General features: G+C 40.3%; 1 long non-coding RNA gene across 1 annotated transcript in view; it reads left to right on the plus strand.

Moving 5' to 3' along the window:
* The window catches only part of LOC137044616 (uncharacterized), a 47,686-nt gene that overhangs the window by 10,078 nt on the left and 12,439 nt on the right, over positions 1–25,169 (plus strand). Inside the window, exon 2 of the long non-coding RNA XR_010898619.1 lies at positions 3,191–3,302. This is a non-coding gene — a long non-coding RNA (uncharacterized lncRNA). The remainder of the gene's footprint in view (positions 1–3,190; positions 3,303–25,169) is intronic.

The raw sequence follows: 25,169 nt of genomic DNA on the forward strand, positions 1-25,169 counted from the left end.
AATGCAGAACCCACTCAAAATAGTCATTGTCATGTTTACTACTCACCCACTGCAAAATAATCATACTTCAGTTCTCAAAAATGTATATTTATTTAACAAATTGACTAGAAGCCTTGTCAAATGACTATAGTTTCAACTTAGACAGTGGAAAAGGTGACGTTAGCTACAAGGATCAAGTGAGCGATCTGTAAGCAACTAAACAGTAGTAGTAAACGTAGTTAGCTTCTGAGTTATGTGTTGATGCTGAAATTTAGGCCAATTTAGATTTCAATCCGTCAAAAGGGATCGACATGCGTATCTACCGTTGTATTAAATGACAACACTGGCAGGAAAAATATTAACCTTTGTCATTTGACAAACTGTTATGTGTGCTACTTGGAGTTTACAATTGTTACTGTACTACCATCTTGCATTCGCGTTGGATCTAGACAACACAGGGGATATTATTGTTAATGTCGTCTTACTTTCAATTTAATCAGAAATGGGTTCGACAGTCAAGAAGTGGATAAAATCATTACTTTCTTCTTGCAGGAATATGGTTAGAATCTGCCCTTTTTTCAGTACCGGACGCTGAGCTAATCCTGATTGATATTGTCCCAGGTTAGAAAAACTGTCCATGGTGAAATGGGCCGAGCAAACGAAAAGTCCTCACATCCCCTGCACTGGAACATAACATTTATTTTCATGATCTGCCGTTTTCGCTACCCTCGCTATATCCTCGTTATGATGAGATGCTTTTCTGTGGTGTGTAGCCAAGAGGGAATTTTATTCATATGCATATAGAAATACAGGCTGCTAAAATGTATATGTGCTCATACACACTAACTGGCATGCATTAAAATACCTGCTCATCTTTATTTGACTATTTTCTGATTGGGTATTTTCCCTGTGTTTACTTTTCACGAGTGGGTGGGGCTTAGGAGATGTGCGCAGCACTTGAAGCTGAGGAGGAAAAAAAGGGTGAAAAGAACTTGCAAACTGTGTTAGTTCACTAAAAAATGTGATAAAGTACACCCAGTGTTATGGATGACAAATCGTTGTGCTCTGCTGGGATGCTTATCTACTGGTCTGAAGGAAACGGACAGTTGTTTCATTAGTCATTTGTTTATTGACCGGGATAACCTCCTCGTCTATTCCTGCTGATGATTCGTGATATTCTTCACTGGATTCCATGCTGAACTGTTATCTGCCATCTGCCTGAACTTGCCATCCAGTACAGTTGTGCCTGACGTTCGTTGCAACTGAATTTCAAACTACAAAGCCGGTACACTATTTTTTGTGTTTGTTTTTAAAGTGAAGCGGCCAGTTTGTTTTTTGGCCACCACACTCTCAAGCAACGTCACAGGCCTGCAACACATTTTTGGTTATTATGACTGAGTGAATGTGAGACCGGTGTGTGTGTGTGTGTGGGCCCACTTGCTATACTGACATTCTACTGCAGTTACATTGACCTTTTGTCAGTTGAATATAGGGTTCATATTGGAACTGGTTTATTTTGTATTGTATATTGTTAAACTCTTTTGTCTATTTACAACAAGTTATTTCCCTCTACTGAACACTATATCTCTTGTTTATTTCAGTAAAGTGTATATAATTTCTTCCAATCACATTTTGTCGTGTTATTTGAAGTTACAAGCGTAATTTAAAGGTCACATTCCTAGTGGGATAATAGAAAGTAAACTTAGAATTACTACTAAACGGAGGCACCGCTAATAAGCTTTGTTTAAAACAAATAGTTATAAAAAAGAAACTCAACACTGAAGTTAGTCGTTTTATTAGTTTTATTTTTTGAACCAGACCCAGGGCCATATCTCGTGTTCACATTTACTACAGTAGTTTCGCTACCTACAGTACTATAAGCACAGGGATAAGAGGTTACAGGTGTTTTTCACAAAAGAGATTTGCATAATTATGAAGGAGGAGGCAATGGTGTTTGAGACTCACTGTATGTGATGTCCAAATACTGAACTCTTGTTATTAAACTATGGCAAGGTTAATTCAATTGTTCATTCTAGGGCACCTTTAAGTCAGGGAGTTGACTTGAGTAGTATGATTCATGAACTAGATCTACCGAGTCATTGAACATAATTTTGAATGATTTGCTCATTGATAGTTTTTGATTTTAACTCATTGATTCATTGATCTGGTTGTCTGCTTTGCAGCTCACAGGAAGACTCAATAATCTGTCAATATTTGCTGTTATGGAGGAGTCTGTGTGTAATTTCACATAAAAATCTGATAATATATGGATGAAACAATATTAATTATGTTATCGTTCAATTCAAATGATTCAGATTCATATAATAACAGAATTTCCCTGAGAGTATTGTTCCCTTTAAGTTTTAATTGAAGTTCAGTGGATTCAGAACGTGAAAGTGCCTCACCTCAAACAAAAACAAAGTGTTGTATTTTTCAAGAATTTCTGTATTTGTTTGCCAACTGATTTGTAATCAAATATAGATGAAATAATTCCATTACTGTGGGAACAAAATCTAATTCATTAAATGTGGAGATAAAAGGGCTTCAAAATTGGCTTTCAGATCCAATTAAATGTTCCGCTTTTTAAGGCATGTTTAATTCATAGGAGTGGGGGTTGCTTCTTTGTTGCATGGTAAACTATCATTTGCAAAATTCAAGTCATATGTCAATAGCCCTTTTGGTCATAAATTTCGCATGCATGATATAAGGTGCATGTTCATGCAAATTCAGTAATAGACCTTTCATTTAGTAATTTTACCACGTTAATATGTGTTAGCAAATATGATTTATCAGTAATGGATGCCATTATTTTTGCTGGGCAATAAATCACTGGCTCATAAATGATTTATTTGTCAAGTGATGCATTTCGCCTCTCATTTTCAACAACTTACAGGGAACTAACAAGAGGGGGCGCCAGTAAAACAAAGTAGTTAAATGCGTACTTTTCATTTGAACATCAAAGACATTGCACATGCTCATTTGTTTTGAGTAACTGAATAAGCTTGTCTCATATCTACGATTCAGTAATGTATATGATTCCCATTACAAGGCCAAAAAAAGATGAGCAATTTCAAACATTTTAAGATAATTGGCTCAAGCAACAACTGTTTTCAGATTTGTTGAGAGCAAATATGCATTCACATGACTTTAGGTTTGAAAGACCCTTGCAAATGGTACTGATGTGTTTTACTGTACATGGCTGTCTTTGCAGGTCTAGGTCTGTGCGTTCCTGGATCCATTTCAACATTAGGCTGTATTACTGAGAGTATATAGCCTGTGTTCTGACCGTCAGGCAGGTGTTATTACCGCACTTCATTTGCAAGGTAAGTGACTATGGGCTGTGACAGTGGTGGAATTAGTAATGCGCTCCCGCTGTCATTTTTATCAACAGGGCCTGCAGGGAGGACGTGATAAAATGGATATTCCTCCCTCTGCATTAATACCCTCTGCCCCACTTTCAATTCCATTTACTTACCCGAGCACAGAATGAGGAATTTTACTATCGATTGCCAAGAGCAGAGGTAGATTCTTGCACTAACGTGTTGATTTTAGTGCTGGTAAAACCCTGGCTTAGAGGATGCTATGGAAAAAATATCTCTCTCATTTTATTGCATTTTTTTCTTGTTATTAGGAAAAAGGGATGGTTTAGTGCAGGGTATTAAGATGTCATCACTTCAGTTTGTTCATGGATATGAAATTAAATGTGAAAGAATCTTCTGATTCAAGTAGCCTACATCATTAGTGATTCCATTGTCTCATTTTATAGGATAGACCAGGGATAGTTGTCACACTTACTTCTGTGAATATTTCTTAGGGTAGGTTTATTTTTGAAAGTCAATATTCAATATGGCACATACCCTAAAATAAAATAAAAATATTTAAAAAACGGTATGAAACCGTTGTTGTCCAGGAAAATTTCATTTCAATTACACTTTCCCCCGGTTTCACAGACAAGGCTAAGCTGTATCAGACTTAAATGCATGTTTGAGCTGTTTAAAAGGTAGGGTAAGTGCTTTTTGGTAACCAATGTTGATATTTCAAATCACCAAAACAAACACGCCCATACCGCAAAAGGGTCTCCTATTTTGATAGCTCCGCCCCACACATATGTACTCAATGCAGGCAACGTCTTTATGGTGGAATGTGGTGTGCCAGCCGGCCGAAGGTACGTTGTCATCAATAAGTTAAAGCAATGTTTTTACTATGATAATCCAGGTTGAATGTTTAATGAAAAAGTTATCCCTTCCATCCCAAAAACACAAAACTCGATAGCACGAGCATGACAGTCCAAATAACGAATAAATTACAAGATTAGACGGTTATATCTATCGCTAAAAGAGGAACCAAAGGAAACAAACATATGAGAATATTATCTTATTTTTCGGGCACACTGCAAGCTTCCGCTTGAAACAGACAGTGGTTTATAGGATGTGGAAATGAATGGGTCTTTATCATCGCTGAAGTGAGCGACGATACGATTGCAAATGCTTGCACACGAGCATATTCAAGCATAAACCAGCATGTATTAGTTCTGTGAAACAAAACAAAATCAATGTTACTCGCCTATCGAGAAGAGATAACGCAACCTCTGTGGCCGATTGCAGGACTTAGGTTCCTTAAGTTCTCTCCAGCGCTGGAATAGTGAAACTTCTTGCCTGATCGTAAGCCTTCTTTTGTTCTATAGACATGTTCCACATTTGTTTTTATCTGCCATCTCTCTCTTTCTGTCGTTGCTCGGCTAATATCCGTCCTGTGTGTCGTGTCTTTTGAATAATGACGTGCACTGACCGCTCTCTTCTCACCATCATTAGTAGACACGCCCCTTAAGGCGGGCGTACACTGTGTGACACTCGTGAGGTCGTGATGCTACGCTACGATTCACTTGATAATCGCATCAAATAAAAAATAAAAAGTCTGCGAGTTCGTGCAACAGCAAAAATCGCACTGTGTACGCCCGCCTTTACTGCTGATTGGTTATAAGTTTGTTTTGGTACTTGACAGAGACACTTTTATAAAGCAGTTCTGAAATAACACTTACCCCACCTTTAACTTTAAGCAACTTGCACTGACATATCTTAAAATATCTCAAATTCTTTGTTTTGTCTCAAGATGCACACCAATAATGTTTTTTTTCTAAGGCATGTTTATAAAAGTCACTTAAATGTCTGAAAAACTGAACAAAGGTCTAATGGCTTAGCCTTAGTCTAAGTCCTGTCTGTGAAACCAGGCCTATATGGGGTAAGTTGTCACAATTGAACCATTAAATGGTTCGTCAGTATTTTATATTTTTATTTATATTTTATTCAACCATGATGTATTGAATTGAAAAGTGACAAGAGACAGCAAATACATAATGTTCAAATAAAAGCTGTTGTTTTGAATTATCGTACTGTCAAAATATTTAGCAGTGTTTTTAACATTGATGATGTTTCTTAAAGGGTTAGTTCACCCAAAAATAAAAATTATATCATTAATTACTCACCCTCATGTCGTTGGACACCCGTAAGACCTTCGTTCATCTTCGGAACACAAATGAAGATATTTTTGTTGAAAGCTGATGGCTGAGAAAGGCTTCAGATAGGCCTCCATTGGCATTCGGTACATTCCCACTCACAAGACCCATAAAGGCACTAAAAACATCGATTCAGCCCATCTCACCACAATGGCTGTACAATAATGTTACAATGCAACGAAAATAGTTATTGTAACAAAACAAAAAAACAAAAAATCAAAATAACAATGTTATCCACCAAGCGCAGAACAGCGTAAGATGAGCAATATTAAGTATATTCATTTAAAAAATTTTTTTAAATGAACGATCATTTCACTAGACAAAACCCTCTTCCTCATCTGGGATTGTGCAGAGCCTCTGAAGCCCTTCAAAGTGCTTTGAAACTGCAATGATTTGGACCTTCAACATTTTGGTTGCAATGGAAGTCAGTTGCATTGAGAAAAATCCTAAAATGTTTTCCTTAAAAATCCTAAAATGTTTTCCTTAAAAAATGTATTTTCTTTTAGACTGAAGAAAGAAAGACATGAACATCTGGATGAGATGGGGTGAGTAAATTATCAGGAAATTTTTATTTTGAAGTGAACTAATCCTTTAAATCTTACCAACCCAAACTTTTGTAGTAGTGTATTTATATAGCAATATATTCCTATAATTGTGTACATTTATAACATTTTAAACATTTATGAAAAATCACCAAGTTTTTGTTACACATTTGTGTAATTGTAATTGAATTAATTACAATTAATGTAATTAATTGTAATTAATTCCACCCCCCTCCCCCTTGTGACAACTAGCCCCGGTCACCCTGGTGTGTTTGCTGATTGTTCTCATAACAGAGTGATGCTATGGTTCAGTGTTAGACGCCAGTGATGCTTAGTATCAGACACAGCTGCAGCTTACAAGGTGGGTGGGGGAAGCAAATCAATGGCCATTGACCTTACGGTTCCCTTTCTGCTGAAGTGACTGACCACAGAACAACATAAGCTGTTCTGCACTGCCCTTGTGTTTAACAGCCACGTTTAATTCTTTAAAAAAATAAAATAAATATTTTATATATATCAGGGAGTAATCACTTATAAATCAAAATAGATAATTCATTTTTATATTAAACAAAAAATGTGAACTCAAATGTACACTCACAAAACATGTTTGTAACATGATGATTAATCCTTAATAAGTGGAGGTCGTTAAGTAAGGGATATTGTACACCCAGCCGGTTTTTATCGCAGAATAAACCCCGACAGAGTGATCAGGACACCGACGTGAAGTGGAGGGGTCTTGCATCACTCTGAAGGGGTTTATTCTGCGATAACAACCGGCTGGGTGTACATTATATCGCTTATTACACGGCTACTAATCTCAAATAAATAATTATTAGACACAAAATATTGTCTTGAGATTAAATATTTTATTAGCTCTTACACAAAGCTTCCGCGAAGGAAAACAGTTCCAACCTGCTTTAAGCCTTTATCTATTGCTGAAGATTTGCCATATCTTGCTAAATGTTGAAAATGAATGCTGAAAGGGTTAGTTCACCCAAAAATGAAACGATGCCTATGATTTACTCACCCTCAAGTCATTATAGGTGTATATGACATTCTTCTTTCAGACAAATACAATCTGAGTTATATTTAAAAAGTCCAGGCTAACGTTAATCCAAGCAGTTGTTGTAGTTGTGTTTGAAGTCCATAAAAAATGCAGCTGTCCCTCAAATAACGTGCTCCACATGACTCCGATGGGTTAATAGAGCCTTCTGATTCGAATCCATGCGTTTGTGTAAGAAAAAGATCTATATTAAAAATGTTATAAAGGAAACCTGCCTTGAAGTCTTCCATTGTAACCCACGGCTGTTTAAGCCACAAGATGGCGCCAGCGTTAAGCATATTAGTAGTACCGGTCAAGATAACTCGTAGTACCCGTATGAGCGGTTGTTATCTGGAAATAACGTACCGCTGGAATGCGTGATTGACCAATCAGAATCAAGTATTTCACAGAGCCGTGTAATAATGTACCGCTCATATAACAATATGACATGGGTGAACTAACCCTTTCAGCATTCATTTTCAACATTTAGCAAGATATGGCAAATCTTCAGCAATAGATAAAGGCTTAAAGCAGGTTGGAACCGTTTTTCTTCGCGGAAGCTTTGCATAAGAGCTAATAAAATATTTAATCTCAAGACAATATTTTGTGTCTAATAATTATTTATTTAAGACTAGTAGCCATGTAATAAGTGGTATAATGTACACCCAGCCGGTTGTTATCGCAGAATAAACCCCTTCAGAGTGATGCAAGACCCCTCCACTTCACGTCGGGGTCCTGATTACTGTGTCGGGGTTTATTCTGCGATAAAAACCGGCTGGGTGTACATTATCCCTTACTTGTGCGCCAGTGTAGTTCACATCAGAGCACAGTTATAAATGAATTAAATGGTGAAAAGCACTGTCTAAATATGAATGTGATGTGGAGATAGATGGTGGGTCAAACTTTTAACTTCTAACCATTCAATTATTCATGACAAAATGTTAAAATACATCGCCACACATATTTACCTGCACTTGGAATTGACAGCTTCCGTGAATACTGTCCACAAAGGCTGGGACTAGTGCATCAGCTGTGGACAGAGCTGTGGATGAAACGCTTTGGGGATTTGAACTGGAGACCCTGGTCTCATAACTCTCTGCCATAAGCATTGCAATATTCAACATTTATGAGGTTCTGATTTATGAGCTGGCAACCACACAGGTCACTCGTTTCTTGAAAAGCTTCAGAGGAGCGTAGCATCTTCACATTTGGATTCTAGAGGCCTCACAGGAAGCACAACACCAGTTTATTCTCTGCATCCTTTTGAATTTGAACCCACTTTAATTTTTATTTAGGGATAGTTCACCTAATAATGAAACGTGATACATTTATGACTTTCTGTCTTCTTTGGAACATTACAGGGGATTTTTTGAAGAGCATCCTGGTCACTCTTATCCATATAGCTAATGAAAGTAAATGAAAACTGTAGATTTATTTTCAGGTTCAAAGATAGCTGTTGTCACGGTCTTATGACCAAAGATAGCCTGTGATAATTTTCTGACAATGTCAGAAATTTAGCATGATTTAACATCATGATTTTACTATGATCTGCCTCCACTGACAAGCAAATAAAAGTGTAATATAAAATGGCATATTGATCAATGTGACATGCCGCTAAAACTTAAAACCACTTACCTCAAGCTCCATTTGCAAAGTTGGCATGCCAAGGTGGCCTCTTTTCCCGAGCTATGACCGCATTCATATTCTCCTCTTTCGCTTCTTCCTCTTTTTTTTCAGCACATATATAAACCACAATGGCCAAAATGCAATTCATCTTGCTCTGCTTTATTACCACTAGTTTATTAGATCCATGTTGTACAGAGTACAACATAATGTAATCAATCTAACAGATAAAAAAGGAGTTAAATTTGTACCTTTAGGGGTAGGCTACAACGCTTTGTTGCTGGGGCAGTACACTTAAAAGGAATATTTGTACCTTTTTTACCACAAAAAGTTTCATAGCAGTATCCTAATGCTGAGTTCACACTGCCCGATTTTAGCCCCGATTTTGACTCGCCGACAGGTTTCGCAAAATCGCTGACAAATGCCCCGAAATCACAGGCTAATTGGTGCACGTGAGTGACAATCACGCAGTGTGAAGGATCAAAGACGCGATCAGAGAGGATCGCTGATGAGTTTAGGCATGCTAAATATCTGGACCTGTCTGTGATTCAAACTCCTGCTGTGTGAAATGTTCTGACTGATAATTAGGCCTACATCGGCGATGACCGACAGCCAATGAAAGGGTGAGATACTGGGCAGCGGGAGGTCCAGGGAGGAGTTCTAGACTGAATATCAGTATTTTAATAGATATTTTTACAATTCTATCAAACACAAATAAAGTCCCAATATTTGCATGTCCAGCCGTAGCAGAGTAAGATAATTTATTGACCTCAAACTCTCTTTACAGAACACAATCCTTGCACCCTCTGTCTTTCCAACAATTTCCTCCGCCATAATATTTGTTCTTTTTCTCCACAAATCAGCGCACAGACAATTTGGAGCAAACTTTCTGCAGTTTATCATTTTTAACAACAAGTCTCTCGCAAGAACTCTGGTCTGACGCGTTGTTTACGTGTGTTTAGTTGGGAAACGTAGTTTGCGCACCAGAGAGAGCGAGTTGTCGGCGTTTCTTTCTCTTGTGCAGTCACGCAGTGAACCCCTCTGTCGCCAATCCATCGGTCAGTGTGAACACAGCAGTGACTGAATGCTACCGCAGATAGTCATGCAGTGTGAAAAGAGCAGTGACCCGATGAGTTTGAAAATCATGCAGTCTGAAATAGGGATTAGTATTTGCATTCTAAGGTACTAATATGTACCTTGTAAGAGTAAAAAAGGTACAAAGATGTCTACCCCTGAGGGTACAATTTTCACACCTTTTGTCTGTGTGTAGGATTGCTGAAATCACAGTCTGTAGCAGGAGTTAGCGTGTTCATCAACAGTTGTTGTGATGTCTAATTTGTGACTGAATCTTTCTTGCATGATTTGTTTACCAATCAGAATGATCCAGTTTTAGGGAATGTTTACACCATTTTCAACTGAAAACATAAAACGTTTTATGCGTTTTGGCCATTTTTACACAACAACAGCGTTTTGGGGCGTCTGACAAGTTTACAAGTTTCAACAATGAAAACGATGTACCATCTCATTTACCATCTCCATGTAAACAACAAAGACATGAATTTGTGTCAACGGTGACTTCATGCGCATTACATGTTCACGCATGCGTATTACGTGTTCGTGGGGTGTTTCTTGACAAAGCGTCAACTCCTGGCATGCATAATACACTTTTTAGTTATTTTTGGGATTGGTTTGACAATGTTGTCAACTGTACATCGTAACTTATATAAATTTACCCTTGGTTCAACTCAATAACTGTTTTCCCATTTTAGATTTTGAAATGTGATTTATAACAAACTCGAATTTTCAGAAGTCATCACTCCAGTCTTATGTCACTTTATCCTTCACAAATCATTATGAGCAAGGAATGCAGGCGAAGATGATATGATCTAAGTCCAGGGGTTTATTAGAAATACAAACATAACTACAACCAGGAAAATAGAAATCCATGTGAAACACTAAACAATTACTGATAAGGAATAAAGGAAACACAAGGACTAACAAAGGTAACACGACACGTCTGGGAGCAATCAGGGAACTAATAGACATGAAAAACTACAAAATGACTACAAAGATGGCTGACAGAACAGGAAACGGGAAGTATAAAAAAAAATTCTAGGGCGAAACAGAGAACATAAGGCAATAATATGTTAATATGTTGTTTTGATGCACAGTAAATATGAATAAATTGATTCTTAATATTTTTCAGGAAACTTTGATGAATAGAAACTTCAAAGAAACAGCATTTATTTGTAATAAATGTATTTACTGTAACTTTTGATCAATGTAATCCATCCTTGTTAAATACAATTTTATATATATATATATAATACACTAACCCCAAACTTTGGAAAGGTATAACCAGTGTTGGGTAAGTTGGGTAAGTGATGAATTACTAGTTACTAATTACATCTTCAATAGTGTAATTAGATTACTGTAAAAATTACTCTCTGCAAAAAGCATTTAATTACTTATTACTAATTATTTTTAATTACTTTCTAAATCCTATATCAACCTCGAGTTAAGCAATTCATGAAAGGGCTATTTTAATTAATTTAAATACATAATATAAAACTACATAAATTACTCTTATTAACTGACCAAAGTATTACAAATCTGAGAAGGATACATAAAAACATGCATGTTGATGTTAAGTCCACTATTGAATTATGTATTTAGTTCAATTACATCAAAAGTAACTGTAATTATATTACAGAAAATTTAAGAGTAATCCCTTACTTTACTTTTTCAAGGGAAAAGTAATTAAATTACAGTAACTAATTACTTAGTGACTAATTACACCCAACACTGGGTATAACGTATATCACATACATATACAGGACAACATTCACTTTTATCATACGAAAAAACTAACCAGGATATTCTTTCCTTCCTCCAAAAAAAAATCGCATTTTGTGTTTCACAGAACAAAAAAGTCATAGTTTTAAACAAAATAAGAGTTAGTAGGAAGAATTTAAAATTTGATGTGTACTGTACCTTTAATTGGCCCCTGTTTGGTGGCTGATTGGTATACAAAAAAACATCTAAGAGAGAACTTCCACTTGTCTGAGTTTCGACAGAAGTCCAACAGAACTGAATTGTGACAAAAGTGCACCTTGTACATTCTTAATGGATCTGAAATGTATGCATGATTTAGTGCCTTCAGGCATTACTATTTCAGGCACAACAACTGACGCTTGGACTCCCTGTGGAGAGCCTGTTCATCCTGCATGAGATTCTTCCGGGGGGAAAAAAGAGAAAGAATATGCTTGAGCCTTTGCAGAAATCAGATCAACCCAAAACAATGTTCAACAATTAGTGGTATTATCATGCCAGCGGTGTGACAGTCGCCACAGATATCCGGAGAGAACTGTAGGTGTCACTCCTGACATGGAATGGGGGCTGAGGCCGTTCAGTAGGAGCTGTCATTCCGAGTCAGTGAGCTCTGTCTTGCAGAAGTGGGCCCCAGTCAGATGTTCACTATGCATGCTGCATTGTCTGCTTGCCTGTTCGATAGGGCTGGCAGCAAAAGGTGACATCTGGTGACTAATGTGCTCCCATGTTCCCCCTCTTCTCTGGGCGGCAGATGCTCTGCACAGGCAGATAGGAAGAGGGGGGTGAGCTTGAGATGGACAGGCAGTGTGTAACGTGTGTGTGTAATAAATGCAGTCTTTTGTAGTGCTTTTTTGCAGCTGATCTGTTGGTGGCTGGTGAAGAAAGAGAGGATATAAAACAATTAGCACGTTGAACACTGGTGATCTAAAACTGGTTCAGATATTTTGGATGACAAGATATTTATAGCCAAAGCCAAAACACTAATAATAAACAGACTTTTTAAAAATCAGTATTGGATGAAATGTCTCGCTTTGACATATCTGCCATGGGAAAAAAAATCTGACTGTAAAAAGATTATTTTTATTAAAAGCAGTGTTAATTAATATTCAGTATTTTTATCTTTTTCCCTCAGTCTAAATATCCAAACATCCTTAAAACAAGATTCACGTGAGAAGCAAAATGGCTTGAGATAATTGCTTGTTTTCAGGGTAGATCTTAATGATCTTGATGCAAAAATATTAAAGCTCAAGATATAATTATAATTATCTTACATCACTTAATGTTATCTTATCTTAATAATGCTGCCCAAATAAATGATCTTATTAATGCTAAGTGCTAGATCTTATAACATTTTATTGCGATTTTATGTATTTATTTATTTCCACAGCTTGGCTATCCAGTTTCTGGCATTTAGATTTATTGATGTATATTTTTATTTTATATAGAAAATGTATTATATTTGTTCTTAATTATTTAGATATACTTTTTTAGATTTAAGATGAGTATTGTTTATTTCATTTTATTTTCACTTAGTTTACTATTGTGCTTCCTGGATTTGTATGTCTTGGCTCTACCTTTCTTGTGGTCATATCTTTGCGTTTAATAGTGTCTGGAGAGTTTGGTTCAGCAGATCTTAAAGATAACACTTCCAAGAAGCTTCTTCAGCCCGCTTCCCACACTACCACATATTCCCATCATGCCATGTCACCCAGACAGCTGTGCTTAACCTCCCTCTGGCCTTTTTGCACAGCTGCAAGTGGGCTCTTTTACCCTTGTCTCACCCATGAGTGGGCCTGCGAACACGAGTGCATGTGACAGAGGAGTGGACAGCTCCCATTCCGGTTCCTAACAGCCCTCGTTGTTTTTTAGCCACACGGAGACTTGCAGCAGAAGTTCACACAATGCCACGCTGTGTCAGACCGGCGGTGCAAGGCTGTGCTGTTTCTAGACAGCCTCTAGCGCAAAACAAAGATGAAATGTCTCCGTCGTGACATTATATTTTCTTGGAAAGCCAGCGTTTTGTAAGATATGTTTCTATCGTGGATTTAAGTGCGCCAAAATAGCATGTGTTCCTTGAACTGCCTTTATGCTGATATGGCAATTCACACATTCCACAGGAAGAAGTTATTAAAAGCCTTTTCGTTTTAAGCTATATTGCCCTGTCTTTCTTGAGAAAATACCCGTCCTCTTTGAGATGAAAAATCTGCAGAGAGAAAATGAATTGGCAGGTTGCTTCCCCCGGGGTCTCCTCTATCAGCTAGTGCAGTGGGTGACAAAATGCAGCGCATGTGTTCCCAATACAAACCTTATTCCATCTGTGGCCCTATCAGCCAGGAAATGACATATTTATCAGAGCAGTGTGGCCTCGCAGGCAGCAGAAAGCATAGAGGCTGCTGACTGTGAAATCTCCCAGAATTAACTGGGGCTGTCCTTTTCTCCCTCCACATTACTGTTCCCTGAGGGCCATGGCGGTTCAAAGTATCCTGCATCAAAATTGCTTTCTTATTTGTTGGGCTGCATACAATTGATAACATTTGTTTCGACCAAATAAATGCTCGAAAATGTATAAATGCTCTTGCAAAATACTGAGAATTCACCGGACCCGACCGTAATCTTTTGCAGTCTGAATTATTTAATCAAACAAACGTGTAAGTAAGACGAGGAATGAAAAGACATGCAAAGTGTTTGAGGAATTGGCAAGATGAAAGATCTACACAGAGACTGAATATACCATTACTGTCCTCAGTGCCAGGGACAAAACTGCACGCTATCAGTGCTCAAGCGTTTCAGAACAGCCTGAGGAAATGGCTTCTAATATTGTCTCAGTTTTCATGTTTTTTTCAGGAGGGCCTAAAATGGAAAACATGTATTTTTGGAACATGAGGTTGTAAGACTACAGCTAAATGGTTCCATTTGAAATTGTTGAGTAACATTGTGTGACACGATGAAGCTTTATGCGATTGTTTTCAGTTAATGGGCTAAAAAACACTAAATGTGTATATTTCATTTTATTTATTTTACCATCATTAACAATTAATTAGGCTACTTTTTTTTTTACATCCACACACACACATACGCGTGCACACACAGCAGTAGGATGAAGTGGAGGTGTGTAAACAGATGTGGTGTCAGTGTGGGGCACAGTATCAGGGATGTCTGCATGTGGCTTTCCTGTGTGAACAACAACAAACAGACCAGATCTTATACACAGAGTCACACGTGCCACAATGTCAATCCAAGTTCATTCCAGGGGATGACTATTATGTCCGTCAAACTTTCGTTTGTTTTGGTCTGTGACGTAGTAGAAAAAAGGGAAAAAAAAGAAGAACCATAGAAGATTTATATTTGGACTCCCCAAAAGAACCTTACAATGAACAGATATAAAAAAATGTTCCTTAGTGTGCAGAATATTTTAATAATCTAAACAAATTTGTCCACTATTAAGAACCTTTTGTTCCACGGATGTCAAAGGAACGATAGATGCTGATAGATGCCTAAGTGTAGGCCTATTGTTTAGTTTTAAGGGCAATGCAAGACTCTTTAACAGGCTAATGGGTTTGTAATGTATGATACCAAAAAATGTTAGGTTATGGGTATGGTTGAAACACTTGTTTTCTTCAGCACCTAAAACTTCCATTTTTTTTAGCTACATGTCTGAAGCTTTCAGGCAAAGTACCCACATTTGTCTACTACAATTGGCGACCATTACAATTTCTCCAACTGTATCACAGACTTTGTGAGATGATGACAAATACTAATTTGTCTTTTGTTACAACAAACTGGGGTAGGTTAGTCTGACAAGCCCGACCCACATCAAGATGTTTGGTGACAGCTCAATCCGAGGGGCGGGATAAACGGTTGTCTTTCAATCTCCCTCTGCACACAATCAGATAGCGCTACAACCAACCAGAGCAACGTGAGGCAGAGCTAGTTGAGAGATTAAACATTCGCTGTATCCGGTCGGCAAAACTCCGAACACATCTTCCCTTTTTTAAGAATGACTTCAGTGCCGTTCTTTGTACTTTTCTCAGAGAAAAGCTTAACTCCAAGTCTTCCAGAGTCGCGGTCAAAGCTGATTCGAAAGACCGCCGTTCGCCAACTTCTGTGTTTAGAAGCACGCGCACGAGCAACTCTGCCTTCATTATGTTAAGCCACGCCCACTGACTCTATACACGATGTGATTGGCCTCACCAGAGTTTGGATTTTACAGCTCAGACGTGTATTGTGAGTTGGTAGGCGATACTCGTGGCAGATTAGATTTACTGCCGCTAGGATGCGTCTAGATTTCTAGGCTAGGGGGAGGTTGTAACAGGTAGACAAAATGCGTGTGTGTGTGTGTGTGTGTGTGTGTGTGTGTGTTTGTATGAGAGAGAGAGAGTGCAAACTAGCATTAACATAGGCATTCTATACAATTATTGAAATCACAAAATTTTCTTATTTGTATGTAGGCTACTGTCACCGCTTGTTTAGCTAGCTGTATTAGCATGGTGCTTTGAAATTAACAGGAGTTTAATAAACCATTCTTTACAAAAGAAACTACACTTGATATAACTCATTCAACATTATCTACAACAAAATATTATCTTGTTATTTTATATACTTTCTTACCTCAGAATTAGATTTTCTGCTGTAGCTTCAGGAGAGATAGCAACACAGACTGGAAAACCTCCATGCGGGAACGTAAAGGAAGCCAGTGGAAACTGAAATGACTTTCTTCTTTCTGATGTACACAATCAGAGTTGTGTACATATCCTGATGTTTCCTTCTAAAGCGAATCAATGGTTTTTTTTTAGAAAAAATATGCATATTTAACACGTTATTTAGTAAAATCCACCAGACGGCCTTCCGTATTCAACTTACAGAAAAAGCCTAATGCCTTTCAACGTCTTAAAAAAATGAATCAATTTGCTTGAGAAGGCCTTAATTTACCCCTGGACCCGTGTGGAGTACATTTAAGATGATTGGATGCACTTTTTTTAGTTTCAAACTTGTGGGCCCTTTTCATTGCCATTATAAAGCTTGGAAGAGCCAGGATATTTGTTAATATAATTCTGAATGCGTTCATCAGAAAGAAGAAAGTCATATATGCTTGAGGGTGAGTAAATCATGGAGTAATTTTCATTTTACAGTAAACTAATCCTTTAACTCACAGAGCAATATTAGGTGGAAAAGTTGTATTTGTGTGTAGCTGGCTGAAAAAAAAATCATATCTTTTCTCCTCTGTGTTATTAATCTATCAGTTTCCTTTAAGAATAAATGGCTAAAATGGGCAGTTGTAGGTGTTTTTCTCCAATCAATCTTCGGTATGTGTCCCACAGGACTGTAAAACTGACCACTCCACCCTTTAGTCACCGTATTGCAGCTGTAAAGTGCAGGTAGCAAGAAAAAGCATCCGATCACTATTAGCCGGGTAAAATCTTCTCCTGTGTAATTGCAATGTTCCACTTCAAAGACTCTGACAGGAAGGCTGGTGTAGGAGTGAGATATTCTTAAAATAGCAATTAAAGAAGCTGAGGAATAATATGACCTCCGCTTCCTTGGGTCACAACACTGAAGAGACTGAGTATATGAGATTCTCAGCCATACCTTTCATACTGTTCAGAGCTCTTATATCAACATCGCAGCTTCCCCGATTAACATTCTCACGCTTAAAGGATTATTATGTCACAGCACATCTCTATTTAGGCTCTTCATCTTAAGTATGTTTGGTAATGCGACGGTGAGTTCATTTGATCATGTCCAATACTCTGTTTCAAGTTACACACGTCACTGTTTAAATGGATTTGGCAAGGACATGATAATTAAATGCAAACTTTTCTGGCAAGGCTGTTTTTATTTCAGTTCTACAGTATATGTTAAGTATTTACTTGCAGTTGTCGTTGTCATGAACATTAACCTGGAGAAGGGTGGACAGGAAGTAGTTAAACTCACTCAGTCTTTGCCACATTTGTCACAGTAGCATGTATGATGCTCTCCGGGTTGGTGGCCTGATTTCCATTTCAGGATGAGTCTCTGTTTGCCTGTGCTGCCTAGTAACGGTCAGATCTGGAGTGTGATTTATGTAAATCGGCTGGCAGGGGCTCACGGGTCAGAAGCGATCTGTTGTGAGACCACTGCTGGGCAACTGCACAGCACAAACAGCAGGACAAGACTCTGCTATCAGAGTCTCCTGTAATAATACATCATGATAGAATACCCACCACCTTCTAATTTTAAATCCCCATTCATTTGCATTTGTTGTAAATGGATACATTTACAATGGGTTGTTTTATTGTGTCTTTGGATGTAGCTTAAAGGGTTAGTTCACCCAAACATGAAATTGATGTCATTAATGACTCACCCTAATGTCGTTCCACACCCGTAAGACCTTCGTTCATCATCGGAACACAGTTTAAGATATTTTATATTTTAGTCCCAGAGCATATGCAGTCAATGCCCACTTTACTGTGCATGTCCAGAAAGGGAATAAAAACATCATCACAGTAGTCCATATGTGACATCAGTTGGTTGATTAGAATCTCTTGAAGCATCGAAATTACATTTTGGTCCAAAAATAACAAAAACTATTAATTCAGAATTGTCCTCTCTTCCGTGTGTCTCCAAAAATATTTAAATGGTTAATGAATCAGTGAATCGTTCAATGCTTTGGGTCGCCAATGTCACGTGATTTCAGCAGTTTTTCGGTTTGACGCGATCTGAACTGCTGAAATCACGTGACATTGGCAACCCGATTCATTGAGCGATTCACACCGTTTGAATCTTTTTGGAAGAACGCGGAAGAGAAGACAATGCTGATGTAACAACAACGACTAATGAGTTTAATGTCTCGGGGAATAATTAACTCAAAAGGGATTTAATATTCAATATTCATGAATTTATGAATATGATTTGCCAGTTGTTCATTACGTATTAAAATTTTCCGATAGGGAAAATCGTTTAATTAAATACAAGTAACCCTTTATGGAATTGCTTGAAATTATCCTACTAAGTTTGTCCTGCAAATTAGTTATAGACTTTTCAAATCAATTCTCAATAAAGGGATTACTGCTTTACGAGCGCATAAGAAACATTAACTTTACTGATCAGGATAAGTTCAATATTTCAAATGGTCATACAGTTTACTTTACTAACATAGTAGCATAAGCAGTTAGGTAACGTTTAGATCGCAAGTTTCATTGACTTTGTGTATGTGGCAGAATAACAGATTCAACTCATTAAATGTCTTTTGAAGGTTTAATAAACACAGACTAAAAATAACACTACAATTCACACAGAAAGTACATACTAAATATGCATCAAGAGAGTAGAAGTCTAGATATTAACGAAATAATACATAAAAGAGAATAATGAATAGACTGAAGTTAGAGAGAGATAAAAGAGAGAGAGAGAGACAAAGAGAGAGGGAGAGAGAGAGACAAAGAGAGTGGGGGAGGGTAAGAAACAGCTTTCCTTCAGTTCAACCAAATACGACCTTCACGGAGTTAATTTATCCCAACGGGAGAATAACACACCCTCTTTACAGCAGTAAGAAATAGAATACTTGCATTCTTTTTGGTTTCGTTTTGGCTTCTCGCTTGTGTGCATGTGTGTCTGCGTGTCCGGCGGTCCGGCGGTCCGGCGGTCCTTTCCGAGGTTGGGAGGGAAGCGGCTGTTTGCTTTAGCGATGCTTCGTGTTCTTGAAGATCGGATTGTAGAAGAGAAGATTTTTGGAAGAGATGAGGCCTGCTTGGAGGGCCTGCATTGGTGGCATGGCTTAAGTGCCAGCCCCGATGACGTGTTGGTTCAGCCAGAGAGAGAAGAGAGAGAGGAAGAGGAAGTCTTCACTGGTCTTTTAAGGTCTGGAAATAGTCCCACCCTCCAGGGTTAGACTTAACCAATGAGAGTGTTGGGATTTCCCGGCGGGAAATTCCTCAGCAGAATTTATTGCCCTTTGTTTGAAAGTTCGACTCAGTGGGTCTCTGAGTCTTCATACTATAATTAATGCAACAAACACACACTGCATTTTCTGAATAAGTGATATACATGGAAGTGTAAGTCGTGAAGTGAGCATTAATTTGATAGGAGACATGACATATATGAGGTTATCTGAACTAGTACTTTGTTAAGACACAGACAAAAAGATGCAAAATACCATACAGAAGAAACATTTTACAAAACAATTATGTGTTTACATATAATGTCCTGGGGTGCATGTTCATCTATAGATGGTTTGTCTATAATTTGAGGCAAAAGCTCTGTGTCTTAAGCTCTTTGTGTATAAGACTTTCTCCACATTCTTTCCGGTCGTAAAACATCTTATCAGATGGTTTCCAGGGTAGCTGTTGTGTTGGGGGAAGGTATGCTAGTGAGCACAACTTTCAAAACATATTTGTTAAATGTAACTGGCGATTGTGTGTTTGATTCGCCCGAGTCGCTACATAATCCCCCCTTTCGCTAGTTGTTGTCCCTCCTATGGACAACAACGAGCGATATCAAAGATTCAGGAAGATCAGACACACCATAGCCATGTTAGGCTCCAGTTGTTTGTGTCTCCTGAAGTGATGGTCGTTCCACGGCAGATAAGGCAGACAGTAGCCCAGTTCAGGTCTCTGTGCTTGTGCAGCAGGTGTCGAGGCAGCAGGTGCCCTGACGGTGCGTCACCTGTCATCCAGAAGTCCGTTTGTGTGGTGCAGGTGTGCTGTGGGCTTTCTGCAGCCCTGGGTGGAACCATGTTCCTCGCAATGGCCAGTCAGTCCTTTAGGTCTCCTGCCTAGGAAGATGGACTGTGCATCTTGACACTTTTATGTCCTATGCTGACTAGGAACTTTTTAGAGGGTGCCTCGCATTGTGGCCAGGCTGGGTGCCTTCTGGTGATCCACTTTGGTTTCTCTGTTTCAAAGTTCAAAGTCATTGGGGTTTTGAGAATCCCTTCAGAGGCGGCCTTGTGTTCGTTTAAGGCCTTCTTTCTCAAATCACATGCATGACATAGTGTGGGGCTTGGCAGTATTGCCTACAAGATGACTAACTGGTGTTGGAGGAGAAGGTTCTTGAAGCTGGTGTAAGGTTAGGCAGAGGGCTTGGGCTCCTCCCCCCCTTTGCGTTTGTGTGCAGGGCTGGAGGAGCTTGCGCTGCTGATGTGAAGTTCAGGAGAGTACGTCTTTCTTTTGAGGATTCATTTGCAGTTGGTGATCAGTAGTCCAGGTTGCTCTCTCAGAACGATGCCCGAGGCTGGACTCGGTGTGATGATGTCTGGTGGTGGCTGGCCTCTGATTGTCTGGAGGCACAGGAGCATGATCACGGCCGCGTTTCTTAGGCATTTCCAGATCTGTTGCATGGCCTCAGTAGTGAAGTGGATGCCTCTGTCTGAGTTGATTCTCAGTGGCAATCTTGACAGGAAAAAGATGTGATTCATCAGGTGGTATGCCGTGGTCTGGGCGGTGTCGTTGGGTGCTGGTTGACACTCCAACCACTTGGTAAACTGGCACACCACTGTGAGAAAGTACTTTTTGCCTTTTGTGGACCTGGGCAGGGGTTCTATCCGGTCGATTTGTAGGTTTGACCATGGGAAAGTGGTCCCTCTGTGTTGCAGTGGGGCTCTGTGGCTCGGGTTTGCTGGTTGGAACTGGCAGCGAACTAGCCCTTCTCTAACATACTCTGCTGCATCTTGATGCATCCCAGGCCCATATGCCACCTGTTTCAGTGTGTCATACGTGGCTCTGGTGCCGTGGTGTCCAGCACATGGTGTGTTGTGGGCGTACATTAGCATCACCCCCCTTTGCGACCGTGGCACTACAAGCTGTGGCGCTGTGTTGCCATCGGGTGCACACCAGAGAATGTTGTCCATAATACGCATCATGTGTCTGGAGTTATGTAGATGCTTGTGGCTAGAGTCATCAATGAGCTCAGAGTCAGTGATAGGGTGGTTGGAGGGGTCTGAGAGGTGGTCAAGAATTGTCTTTATTGCAGTGTCAGAGGTTTGCATATCCGCAATATCGTTGTTGGAAATTTGCGGAGTTAGCGGTAGCAGCTGCAAGGCCGGCATTGTAGCCGGTGTCGATCGCTTGCTGTTAGTTAGCACTGCAACAATGGGGCTGGATGTGGGGTGCGGGGGTGCCCACATGTCGCCGTGTGGTGTGTTTTTACTGATTGTATTGCACAGTGGTAGACTTTTGGTTGAGTTGTCTGCCCACAGTGCAGGGATACTGTTCGTTGTGATAATGTCATTCAGCTGTAGGTCATTCATGACCTGGGGGCAGACGGCATCAGAGTCTTTGGATAGCTGAAATGTGCAAAGTAGCGAACTTGAACTTGGCTTTGGGGCTGAGGCTGTGTTGTCACAGTGTGCTGCAGGGGGTCCCGTGGCCTTTGTGACCTGGCAGTTTGGCTCTGTGGGAGTTCCCGTGACCTCTGTGACTTGACAGTCTTGCTCAGACGGTGTGTGTGTCTGAAGGGGCAGAGGGTCACGCACCTGAGCCCAGACTTTCAGCTGTTTGAAGTCCAGTACGGGTTCGAAGCGGTCCAGCAGGTCTTTTCCGATGAGAAACGGATAAGTGTTCATAGGGGAGATATAGACTGGGTGTATCAGCCTCATAGGTCCAATTGTCAGGTGGATGGAAGCTACGTGCTTGAGCTGGATGTCGTTTTGGCTATACGACTGCACATTTAGCTTACAAGTGTGAAGGTTAAGGGTGCGATTTTTCCTCTGTGCTTCAAATCTGAGTCTTTCAAACAGTTGGGCGGATATAAGCGTGAGGTCGGAGCCAGTGTCCACTAGGGCTTCGAGCTTAAATGCCCTTTCCATAGTGATAGTCAGATAGAGTTTTCGAGCCATCCCCTTCTCGATTAGGTTTCCCAGGAGTCTTGGTGTGGGGACCTGTGTGTTGCTTGATAAGCCGTCTGGATATGTGTCAAGTGTCTCATTATGCGTGCAAACAATCAAAACAGCGCTTTTTGGTACATTGGGCTGCGCCATGATACTGTCTTGATTAGAGGCTGTTGCTGTCAGCTGTCGTGTGGGTGTGCTGCTGACATGTGGGGGTGCAACAGTTAGTACACTAGTCCGTGGTTGGGGAACAGTGTTCAGGATGGATGATTCAGTTGCAGGAAGGGCGGGAAGGTTGATTTCAGGTATCATGTCTAGTCGTGCTGTACCTGGTCCGTCCTTCTTGTCTTCCTTGTGAGGTTTCTGTCGGAGGAGCTCTTTTAGGATCTTTATGAGCTCTGTAACTTCAGAAGCAGCTACACTTTCTTTGCCAGACGTGGGTTCAGGTCTGGGCCTACCATTGTCCCGTCGAGAGTGGCCTCTTCGCTGGCTTTTTGGGCGAGGCGGGTCCCAGGATCCTTCAGAGTGATCGCTCTGGTACCGTGGACGGTCGCCATTATGACCACGCTGCCCTCTGCTGGCTTGGAGTGGTTTGGACTCTCTGTTGAGGGGTCGGTACCTGTGGTTCTGTTTGGCGCCCTCTAGGGTTAGCTCTGGGTGGTGCTCAGAGACAGGGCAGATGGTGGGCTGTTTTTCAGTCTTTTCAGAAATGGTTTTCTGTTTGACGTAAGCTTTGTGAGCCAAGTCTCTTAACTGTTGCGTGCCCATGCTGCGCGGGCACGCCAGCACCCCCAGGTGGTAACTGATGGTAGGGTGCAGGTTTCGGAGGAAAAGAGTTTTGAAGTTGATGTCCTCCTCCATGCCTGGGTCGTTGCGTGTCCCGAAGTAGGCACGTCGCAGTCTGTTATAAAAGTTCTGTGAGGTCTCACGTCGAGCTTGCTTGAGGTCCATGGCAGTGATGAACCCCTGGTCTGACTCGGGGTCGGAGTACTCACGAATTAGAGCTTGTCGTAGATGCCAGTAGTCCGCTTTGATGGCCTCTGGTTGTCGATCCAGAAAGCTGCGTACGTCACGATTAGACGTGGCCCTGAGCAGGTACAGTCTGTCCCAGTTGTTCGCGTGAGCGACAGTTTGCAAGTAAAAGTCTATGTCTTTTAAGTATGCGTGGACGTCGTGTCCTCCTGCCGGGTCCGGGCTGAAGGTAGGAATATTTCTGGCCAGCTTGTCAAGGTTCTTTGAAGCTTCGTGGCTGTTGACCTTGACTTCCTGGAAGGGCGTCCTTTCCTTTGCTGCTGACGGGGATTCGTGGAGACTGGCGGGTGCTCTTTTAAACAGGGGGCTGTCATTCCCCTTCGTAGCTTCATGGCTAAAATGTGCGGAGTAACTGGTCAGGGGAAACTGTGTGTTGTGTGTTTCCCCCTTCCGGTAACGTTGCACTATATATGATTGTCTCAGTTCTCTTTGCACCATGTCAAGTTCATCTTTGAGCTCGTGTCTTTGCTGGATGAGCTCGTCGATCTCGGCTTGTGCCGACTGCAAATGTTTTGCATAGACTTTAGCTTTAATGTCTCTGTCTTTAAGTTCATCATGGGCTCTTTCCAGGAGGGATTCGCCACGCCGAAGCTTTTCGTCGAGGTGTTTCCTGGCGTCTTTCTCTGACTGTATTCGTCGGTCGGTGTCACGACGGAGCTCCTTCAGGGTCTTTTGAAGTCTTTCTATTTCTTTTCTTTGTTCTTTGTCTGTTTCGTCGTCTTTCTCTGTGTCTAGAAGCTGATCTAGACGAAGCTGGGTGAGGGCTTGGTCTCTCCGGGCCTCCTTGGCTTGAAGCTTTAGCGTTGCTGCCTCCTGTTCCAGGTTGTCGTAGCTCCCTTCGCTTAGACGTGCCTGTGCGATGAGGACGTGGGCGAGGCTTCCGAGGATCTTGGCCACTTCCTTGTTGGAGTAGCTGTGCGTGGGGTCGTGTGTCATCAGCTGGTCTAGCTCGGTGTCCAGTTGCTCCTGGCTCGGCTGCTCCAGACTTCCTTGACTGGTGGCCGTTAGCGCTTCCAGCCATGTCGTTAGGCGGTCCCACGGGACGGCGGAACTGGGTGCACGGAACATTACTGCGGACGAAAGAAACACAGCACACACACACACACAGAGAGAGAGCCAATGCAAGCTTGTTCGAAGCTAACGAGCTATCGTACGGATAGCTGGGAATTTTGGCTAACTGATCTAGACAGTTAGATAATTAGACAATTCAGACAATTAGGTGGGCGGTAGCCCTGGTTGTCACTTGGTGAACTGCTGTTCGGTTGTCCCGGGACTATCTAATTCTCCTTGGGGTCTCTTGGTGAACTGAAAGAAACACAATCGTGATAGTCCAACAGTGAGGATAGGAAAGAGCACAGTGGAAACAAACACAAGATGAATTGGTCTGTAATGAAAGGAATGTCAGCGTGCGCGCCGGGAGTGTTAGGGAAAATTAATAGGCTTAATGCTCAAGATATACTAAAATTCGGCTTGTACTATGGGTTATCCCATTTAGCTCATCCGGGGTGAATTGAGGTCGCTTACGTGGAAGATTAAATATCAAGAGCAATTTAGAAAAAGGCAAAAGTTTCTGTCAAGTAATGATAAAACAAAAAGCACTTTTGATACCGTTTGTAATTACCAGACTGAGCTTTATTCCCAATGGGAGGGGAACAGAAAAACTTTTGCAGAGAAAAATAAAAATAAAAATAAAAATTTAATAAAAAAAAAATTAATTAAAATTAAAAATTAAAATTAAAAATTAAAATAAAATTATAAATAAAATAAAATAAAATAAAAGAATTAGAAGCTCAACTTAATCCAAAT

This window comes from Pseudorasbora parva, chromosome 17 (genome assembly GCF_024679245.1).
Source record: "Pseudorasbora parva isolate DD20220531a chromosome 17, ASM2467924v1, whole genome shotgun sequence".
NCBI lineage: Eukaryota > Metazoa > Chordata > Actinopteri > Cypriniformes > Gobionidae > Pseudorasbora > Pseudorasbora parva.